Source organism: Octopus bimaculoides, chromosome 15 (genome assembly GCF_046866305.1).
Source record: "Octopus bimaculoides isolate indiv1 chromosome 15, ASM4686630v1, whole genome shotgun sequence".
NCBI classification, from domain to species: domain Eukaryota; kingdom Metazoa; phylum Mollusca; class Cephalopoda; order Octopoda; family Octopodidae; genus Octopus; species Octopus bimaculoides.
Window position 1 is genome coordinate 54,248,107 of NC_142942.1, and position 11,238 is coordinate 54,259,344.

Below are 11,238 nucleotides of genomic sequence, written 5' to 3' on the forward strand. Positions count from 1 at the left end.
CAAAACTCCTTGAATTTTGTTCTGCCTCAGAAAAAAATGTTGGGTTCGAAAAGGTTTTGTGGTTATATATTTTAATATGTGTGGGGCGCGTTTATATGTGCGTTCGTGCATATGAGAGGTTGCTGAAAATTTCCTGGCTTTAGGTAAAAAAGATACAGAAAGATCAGTTAATTATGATTTTAATCAACATATTCCCCTCTCAGATTCACACACTTATTGCAGCGAACCTTCAGTTTCTCTAAGCCCCGTAAAAGAACTCGGAAAGTTGGGCCTCCAGCCAGACCTTTCACGACACCCTCAAAGCCAGGATCTTTTCAGCTCTCCCTCGTATGTGCTTATGTGTATATGTATACCTGAACATATACTCCTGTACACACACACACACACACACACACACACACACACACACACACACACACACACACACACACACACACACACACACACACTCACACACATGTATGTATGTATATATATATATATATATACGCTTGTGCCTGTATGTGTGTGTGTGTGTGTGCGTATGAATGTGCACGGGTGCATGCAAAATGAACACCCTCATACACACACATTGCTTTTCTTTTAAAAAAGATTGATTAAAAGTAGCAGCTAAAAGTATCATTTTGGAACGTTACTTAAACTGCAACGTAATTCTATCACTTCGCCTGTAATGGAATTTATAACGTTTAATATAATATTATCACAAGAACCAGAAAAGAAATTCAAACGCCTGAGTTTTTAGCTTTTGTAAAGCTAAAAGAAACTTGCTGTGTGTATGCGTATGTATAACACGGATACAAAGATACACACACACACATCTGTGAGTCTTTGTGACTTTGTCCTACACTACCCATCTTTCAAATCCATTCATAAGTCTATTATAGAAGACAGTTGCTCTGGGGTGCCACGCAGTAGGACTGAATCACAGGGTTGGAAAGCAAACTTCTTACCACACAGTCACACAGACATAGCTATATATATATATATATATATATATATATATATATATATATATATATATATATATATATATATATATATACATACATATATATATATATGTGCTTATGTGAAAAGTGTATAAAGCTATATACATCTTTTATACATTAGCTGTAGCTAAAACTTTGATGCGTAAACATATACTCAGATATCTAGTACACACACACACACACACACACACACACACACACACACACACACACACATACACACATAAAGACATGTATACATATATACGCACACACACGTTATGATTATAACAAGAAAAACCAATGGAATATAAAAGAAACCTACGAAAATATATTATTATAAAGATGAAAAATTGGACGAAAAAAATGACTGAAGGCAAAATGGAAGAAAAAAAGACAAAAAATCCAAAAAACAGACAAAAACTTTGAAAATATATAAATAAATATATGTAATAGAACAAAATATTATATTATGTCTATTTAGGGAAAATGCAATCATTTATAAATGTTTGAGAAGTTGCTTAAAGGATAAAGAAAAAAATTCTTTATAAGTTGTTGATCCCATAGACGAAACACACACACACACACACACACATACATATATGCATGTATGTTTAGATTATGTGTGTGTGGGTGTATGTATGAATTCTCTTGACTAAAGCAAAGTCTAATTTGTTCTTGTAATATGAGATACAATCTCTATTCTGGTCATTCTTCCTCCCTCTCTGTTCGTCTCTCTCTTCTTTTACACACACGCACACACACGCGCACACACGCGCACACACGCACATGTGGGATTTGTATCGTGGTGTGTGTATGTATGTATGTATGTATGTATATATATATATATGTATATATATATATATATATATATATATATATATATATATATATATATATACATATATATATATACATATATATTAATGTTCGTTTTTGTGTTCATTTATAATAAAAACTATTTTACGTTAATCTGATGGATTACTCTATACTTTTGTGGAGTACAAATTTATTATTCTTATACAAGTATGTTGTTGACAGTGACTTCGAAGTTTTGGTAAGCTCTAATGTAATTTTAATTAAGTAACATTATATTTTTGTTCCCATTTTTATACAGGAATAGTGCGACTCATACAGAAGTTTATACACAACTTCTATATCAGCCCCGCTTTAGCATACATCTAGAACAGAATTTGAACAAAATTTTACAAACAAACATCAAACAAACTCCACAAAACAAGAAAGCTAAAATCCCTTTATATTAATCAAATTGCTTATTGAACAATGAACACTTGGAGGGAAACATAAACATACAAATTTTACTCAAATACTAATGTGAACATGAAAGCCGAAGAGAAACATCTTCCTATACTTACAAAGCCATGACATGCCTGAATAATAGCCACAGCGTGACAAATAACAACAACAGATGAAGGTATGACTAGTCTAAACTTACCATCTACCTACGTCCCTTTGCGAAAAAATGTTGACACAGCCAATAACTAACGGCTTAAATGCTGGACTTTTGTCAAAGCAAAAAGGCTTAGTGCAATAATACTAAAAGCAGTAAAAACACTGTCACACCTTGTGCATAACTTACCAAAAGAGAAACACCTGCAGGCTTGTTCGTAAACTTCTACAAAGCTTTGGTCAACCCGAGGCTATAGTAGAAGAGACTTGCCGAAGGTGCCATTGAACCCAGAACCATGTGGTTGGTGAGCAAGCTACTTATCATACAGTCAGTCCTCGCGCCTATAGTATATATACTGTTTCAGCCTATGTACCATATGATCATGGGAAGAATATTCCTATACTACCAAGGAAAGAGGACATCAAGTATATTATCGATAAAGCGGAAAACGTCTTGGGGAGAATGAAATGAAAGATCTACTTTTTCGATAAAGCTATGTACGGGAGACAGTTACGGTTTTAAGACCTTACAAAGATCCACCCCGTATTAAAGACCTAGATAAAATTAGTTAAAAATGTCAAATTCAACCATAAATCCAACAGTTTCCATATATACATGTGTGTGTGTGTGTGTGTATGCGAGAGAAAATGTGAAATGTTTTATCTCCAAAACTGGGCAAAGTGAAACAAAAAAAGCGCTCCCTTGACTATGTAACGAAACCAAACAAACACGGCATAAAAAAAAATCCGGTCCAATCTAGAAATTGATCCGAGAATACTTCAGGATTTCAAGAGCTCGTTAAATATGAGACGCAGGTAACACCGAAAAATTGTAGTAGTAGTAGTAGTAGTAGTAGTAGTAGCAATGATAATAATAATAATGGTGATGATGATGCTGTATATATATTTTATTTTTCTATAGGCGCAACATTTTACAAAATATTGGGTTACAATAACAGATTCTGATGGATATTGAATATATATATATATATATATATATATATATATATATATATATATATATATATATATATATATATATATATATATATATATATATATATATATATATATATACATATATATACAAATAACACTTGCACAATTCACATACGGACACAAGAGTGCTCCTGCTCTTTCACTCACACACATACACATACATATACATACATGCATATGTGTGTGTTCTTGTGTTATGCATAGGAAATAAATCTCCGCCCCACATTTTGTAATAAAATATTTCTTTTTGTCACCATGGTTACTGAAAGCTGTTTTCCTATATTTTTCAATACAATAACTCTGTATCAAGTAACGTTTACATCTTATTTTTGCTTTTTTTTATATATATAATTTGAAATTCGTCTTAGATATAATACACTGCGATATCAATTTGTTTCAGCTGAGTTTCAAAATATATGTAAATACTTCAACAATTCCTTTATACTTCAGTATGCGTTTTGCCTCCCAAACAAACTTTTTTCAAATTTGGTGTGGTGTTAAGGTTTGCTTCAACTACCCCCACCACCTCTCACGCACAGAAATTGCGATATTCAAGATGGAGGAATAAATAAATGCTTCTCTGCTCCTAGTTGATATAACTAAGACAATATTGCCCCTCGTTACGGGTAAAATAATCCCTTCTATTTGGCAACATGTTGACTCCTTGATGCAATGAAGCTCTCAATATTATTTTAACTAGCAGTAAACTGCTTCCCCTCAAAATGTCGCGGTTATCTGACAAGTCAATGGTCAGAGGGAGGGAGCAAAAGATAGACCGTAAGGAGGATGAAACAAAATTTCAATATTTAGCATCATAAGGTGGCGATCTGGCAGAAACGTTAGCACGCCGGGCAAAATGCTTAGCGGTATTTCGTCTGTCTTTATGTCCTGAGTTCAAATTTCACCGAGGTCGACTTTGCCTTTTATCTTTTCGGGGTCGATAGATTAAGTACCAGTTGCGTACTGGCGTCAGTCTAATCGACTGGCCCCTCCCCCAAAATCTCGGGCTTTGTGTCTAGAGTAGACTGTGGCTGTGTGAAGGCACAGGCGTGTCTGTAGGGTATTTCTTAGCAAATACCTTGAGCAAGATCGTTAACCCAACGCTCACCAAAGATACGGACCGAACGTCCCTTCTCGTCAGCGTTATCGCTTTCAGGTTAACAGCGCTGAGAACTCCTCCGTTCTTCTGCTTTCTGCAGTAGACGTCTGCCAAAAGGTCACTATACAAGTCGAGCATGAACTCGGAGAATACGTCGGGTAGACCATCTAAAACGGACGATCGGCACCTTGTGCAACCGCTCAGCTCCTCTTGTATTTCAGTGATTTCAGTGGGTATTATCAGCATTTTTTGTTTTAAATAAAAGCAAAAATGACTGAATGATTTTTCTGAAGTGATACATAATCGATAGATAATCGATATATAATCGACTGTATTAGAATTTATACTTAAAAGTTATTTTATTTTATTGACCAGGTGACGATGAAAGGCGAGGTCAAAGACTTAAGAATTGATCTCCGACTGTAAGAGACATAACTGAATATAAATATCTAAGATAGCTACAAACCACAGATTCAGCAAGAGATTATTAAATCGGCATCATTATTTGAATAGCATCCATTTTATTGGATTTTGAATGATATTTGTTGACTCGATGCGTAAAGAGACGTAACAAAGTACCGTTGGGCATTTGCTCCTCTGTTTTATTTTCAACCCAGAACTCTCTTTGTTCTTTATCTCATCCACAGGGTAGTGGCGAAACGATTAATGGGGCTTCGATGAGAGTACTCCTTTTTTGTGTTTGGCTCCTGGAAGTTTTATCTTAATTCTGATGCGCACTCTATTTACTCTTTCGTTTTTCTCTCTTCCTCTCTTTTATTCTTTTACCTCCTGAAATGAAGTGTTTTGTTCAAGAGCACAAAACATTGCCCAGTACAGGAATCGAAACCACAATCTTACGATCATGGGTGCAACACCTTAACCACTATGCTTCGCGCCTGCACGTGGGTGGTATTAATGGTACTAATACGCTGGTTGTACATTTAGAATTGGTAGCCATAGCAGAAGTACACACAGTGTTGATAGCAGAGTTGATAATGGTGGTAGTGGTGGTGGTGGCCGTGGTAGTAGTGCTAATAGGACTGGTTATGGATTTAGTAATGTTAGTAGTAGTGTTACTAACAATATTGGTTGTGAATATGTTAATATAATAATTTTAGTGTTGGTGGTAATGTTGATGATAATATTAATAGTGGACATAATGATATAGCAATGGTGGCCATCGTGGTAGTACTGTTACTGAAAATAAAAATCAGTAGTTTTGTGTAGTCATTTAGCCCCAGGTCAACTTCGATTAAACTGATTTATGATAAAAGGTATTCTAGCAGTGACAATGTCCCCTTTTTGTTTTTATTCCCACGCTTTGAATCTAAGACATTATTCAAAGAATCCATTTTTTTTAAAGAAGCGGTGATTGTGATTTAAAGAAAATTTGGTTGGTTATTGCTAACAGGTCAACGGAATGTATAGATGCTCCGTCGTTGGTTTTGGTGTTGCAGAAATATGGTAGTCGGAGAAGCAATGATGTTGATGTGCATTTGGTCGATGCTAGTGAAAGAGTTGTGTTGGCAGTAGTTTATGCTGAGAACAGCAGTGAAGGTGGAGGTGGTGGTCGTGGTGATGATGAAGAAGATAATGATAGTTGTGGTGATGCTGGCATGATGGTTTTTGTTGGTGGTGGTGCTGCTGCTGATAATGATGATGGTAGTGATCGGAGAAGATAATTGGATGTAGTTTGCTTGTCATCAGGATTACAAAATTGATTGATCATCTCCAACAAAAAAATGAACCCGAAACGAAACGAAAAGACAAAAAAACAAAAAAACAAAACAAAACAAAACAAAAAACCCAAACAACCAAACAAAAGAAGCAAAAATAAACAAGAAAAACAAACAAAATAAGCCCACCCCCATCACAGAAATCAATACCCATCCCCCACTTTTCACCACGAAAAACAAAACGAAAAACAAACAAAACAGAAATGCCATCAAAGACACCCCTCCTAATCAGCCGATAAATTTATTGAATGAAGCCATAGTAAAGTTCGATTACTTCAGAAAGTGTGCCATTTATCAATGCTCACAGGAAAAAAAAATATTTATATTTTATATTTTGTTTGAATTTTAATTATGTTTTTGATTGGTTTATTTTATTTCATTTTCTAATTAATTTTTAAAAAATTAATTTTGAAATAGTAGTATAGTTGTTGCTGATTTCGTTTAACTACAACAAGGAATTCTGGGTGAAAACAACCTATTTCCAGTAAAACTTTCAGATTCAGAATCTCATGTCTAATGCTCTGAACACCACAGCACAAACGATTAACTCCCTTGGATGTCGTTTCAATGGGTAACTGAAGACGATTCACTGTACAGATGTCATAAACTTACACAAAAGCCTTTAGCGTAGTTCCCTCTACTGTAAACTTTCTCACGTGAGACTCTGCCCAGTTGCTTCCCATCACACGCTTTATTACCAGATGTTACGGTTAAGCACCATCTGGATGATTTCCTCCTTGTTTGAAAAGCATTGGAAATGTCAAAGGTCATTATATATTATAGATGTCAAAGGTCATTATATATTATATATCATATATTATGTATACTATATATTCTTTTCTACTCTAGGCACAAGACCCGAAAGTTTTGGGGAGGGGGCAAGTCGATTAGACCAACCCCAATATGCAACTAATACTTAATTTATCGACCCCGAAAGCATGGCTGTGTGGTTATGAAATTCGCTGCGTAACCACGGAGTTTCGGGTTCATTCCTATGGCAAGGTATCTTGTATAACCCATATAACTAATATATCCCAAAGCCAGCCTACCTTGCGAATATATATATATATATATATATATATATAGCCAACCTGCCTTGTGAATATATATATATAGTCAATCCATATATCAAGTGACATGCACTTACTGATTTTGTAGCAAGCAAATCAGCTAGCTGTTGGAGGCATCCTCCTGGGGTTAAAAATAACAGTAACATCGGTTATTATGGAACAACCATGTTAAAGTGGCAATAAGCATTACTTCTTAGTATAGCCCCTGCTTTCACCTCTTACAGAGACTTACTAACGAGCTAATTTGCTTATTTACAAATGGTTATATATTTAGTGAAAGCGCGTGACCTACTGGTTAGGATGTGACACGATCGTAAAATCAGTTTCGATTCCTGGAACGTGTAGTTGCTTGCGTTCTTGAGCAAAACACTTCATTTCATGTTGATTTAGTCCACTCACCTGTAAACGCAAGTACAACAACAAGAAGCATTCGGTCTCAATTTTTTTAAAACCTAGCATGAGCAAGATTATAGTGCTGAAATACATCTTTCCATACATTAAAAAACAAAGCAAAAAAACAGAAAAGGTGATAGGATATGATTTGAGGGAATTTAGGCTGCTATCTTTAGCATATTGAACAACCACATAGAAACTCCCTTACTGTGTTGTGTATGCATGTAGGCGAGGATGGTTCTGAGTAGTAATGTCTAGCAGCTGTATTGTCCTAGATATTCGAGAAATACAAGGCTGCAATAATGTTCGTGCAGCTTTTCTTTAGAAACCTTGGCAACGTAGGTAAAGTTGCATCAAGCGAGAACCGGAACCGGAATATTTGTCTCATCTCTGTAGAAGCTTATCTATTGATCTTCGGCGCTCGCATGCCAAAATAGTTAAGCCATAACAAGATTATATATATATATACATATACATATCTATTTATGTGTATGCATATATATATATATATATATATATATATATATATATATATATATGTATATTTGTATGTATGTGTATATACATGTATAAGTACATATATATGTGTATTATGGATACACACACACACACACACACACACACACACACACATATATATATATACATCTATGTCGATATATATATATATATATGCATGTACGTGTATGTGTGTATATACATACTTACACACACGCGCACATATTTATACACATACATATACACTTAACCTATTCATACACACACACACACACACACACACACACACATATATATATATACTCATTTATTATTTGTATTATATATATATAGATATATATTTACATATATATATATATATATATATATATACATATGTATATACATACATAAACGCACACACATATATGTATATATGCGTACAGACACACACATATATGTATATATATATATATATACATACACACGCACATATACATATATGCATTATATTTATATATTTGGTGTTTTTCTTCTCTGTTCGACGTGTAAATCTAAAAAGTGTTTTTCCCAATATTTCACTGATTTTTACCAACCAAGCATTAAACTGTAGAAATATTTTTTCCGACATTTTCATTTCTATATTTACTTGTGTAGTTATATATATATTTTTGCTTAATTTCTTTCTATTTTTTTGTTTTTTCATTTTTGGGTGTTGAAACTACAAGTTGTTACTCTTTTTTTTTCGCTCTTTCTCTCTTCTTTTTTTTCTTCTTCTCTAACACAAACCAATCAACCAGCCAACCAACCGGCCCACCGCAGCCGACCACCCCCACCAACCTACCAGTTAACCGACCGACCAGCCAACCGACCAAACTAACAAACAAACTAACCAACAAACAGTCTTTCAAATGTAACAATCCATCCAAAAGCCAAGCCAAATGTGTACCTCGTCACCATGAGCTGTCTAGAGCAATGATGCCAAAACCAATAAATGGCCAAACGCTGCCAGATACGATTGATTTATCAAGCATTTCACACAGGCGCAGATTTTCTACGGAGTGAATGAGTGAGTTTGAGCGGTCATTTTGCATCACTTCAAGCTTCGCTGATTTCAATACCCCTTACATCCCGCCAAACACACATTCACTCGCACACACAAATGCGCATACATACCAGTTTTTTCCTCTTTCTCTCTCTCTCTTGCAAACAGCTCACATTTCCCCTTTCATCTTCATCTCTCTTTCTCTCCCTCTGCTAGCTCCCACTCTCCCTCCCATTTCCTTACCCTCATTCTCTCTCTCTCATTTACTCTCTCCCCTCTATTCAATCCAAACCGACCCGACCCTCATTCTTCTCCATCATCGTTGCTTTCTGAATCATTAGCTGCCATTATGGCCAAGAATTTGTTACACCAACAAATCACTACCATCGGATGTATTCTACTTCAACATACATATTATATATTATATATCATGTATACTCTCTCTCTCTCTCTCTCTCTCTCTCTCTCTCTCACACACACACACACACACACACACATATGTATGTGTATATTTATGCATATATGTACACACACATATATACACACATGTATATGTGTATATTTATGTATGTATACACACATATACATGCATATATATACATCCTTTACCTACCTACATATATATATATGTAGGTAGGTACGTATGTATAGGATATTTATGTATATATATATATATATATATATATATATATATATATACTTAAAAAATATATTATTTGCCTTATCGATTATATTCCAACATGAACAGATCTTTGCTACACTGGCAGGGAAAGAGGTATATACACACACCCATAAAAAATATCGCAATATATGCATGTATGCACACATTCATAATCGTATATGCATACACTTATATGTTATATATATATATTTTATACATACACACATATGTTTTATATATATATGTGTGTGTATGTGTGTGTGTGTGTGTGTATATATATATATATATATATATATATATATACATATGTACACTGACACGAACACACACGAACACTGAAAGACACAGGTTTATAAGCTTGTGATTCATGCACACACAGACATACACATGTAAAGATGTTTCGGTTGTAACGGCAGATATTCTATTCGATGCTCTGCCTACATACAGAGACACAGAATTACTTATGCGTGTACAAACTTATACGTATTATATACTTAAGTTATTCCTGTGAAGTAAGAATATTTACAAATTATACATTCGTCCGCACACACACACACACACACACACACACACACACACACACACACACACACATACAGACATACGCACGCACACAGACATACGCTTAAATACATCCATATACTTCAGTCAAACATCAATACATGAAAAAATGTATGCGTATATACGTACACACACACACACACACACACACATATGTATATATATGTGTGTAAAAAAGATACGAATTATACTTGCTTATTTTCATTCATGCATATATGTTTTCCTACGTGTATGCAGATGTATATACATGTATATATATATATATATATATATATATATATATATATATATATATATATATATATATATATATATTTACATACGTATATATGTGTGTGCGTATGTGTGTGTATATACATACATATATATATAAAACAAATACACATATATGTAACTCCTATATAGTATTTATATTATGTAATATACATACACATGTATAAATTTATGTAAGCGTATAAATAGACGTCCATCCATCTACACACACATACATACAAACGGACCCCTCCCCTCCACAGAGTCTCACTAAACATATGTATCTCTCCCGACTTCATTACTCTAACTATCTTTCTACTAGCATAGTAACACAAGCTGTTATTCCACATACAAAGCTTTAATTAACAATTAGTCGAATTGTTATACTGCTGGAAATTTGCCTTCCGGTATTTATATTAAAAAAAAAAATCATATTTGTAATATGTTGATTAAAGGTGAGCATTCGAGAAATGCAAAATTTTATTTCTATGGTTACAAGCAAATTCAGATCTTCTGTAGGTACTAAATTGTCTACTGGTATTTTCAGTCTTGGTTATAATTAGTATG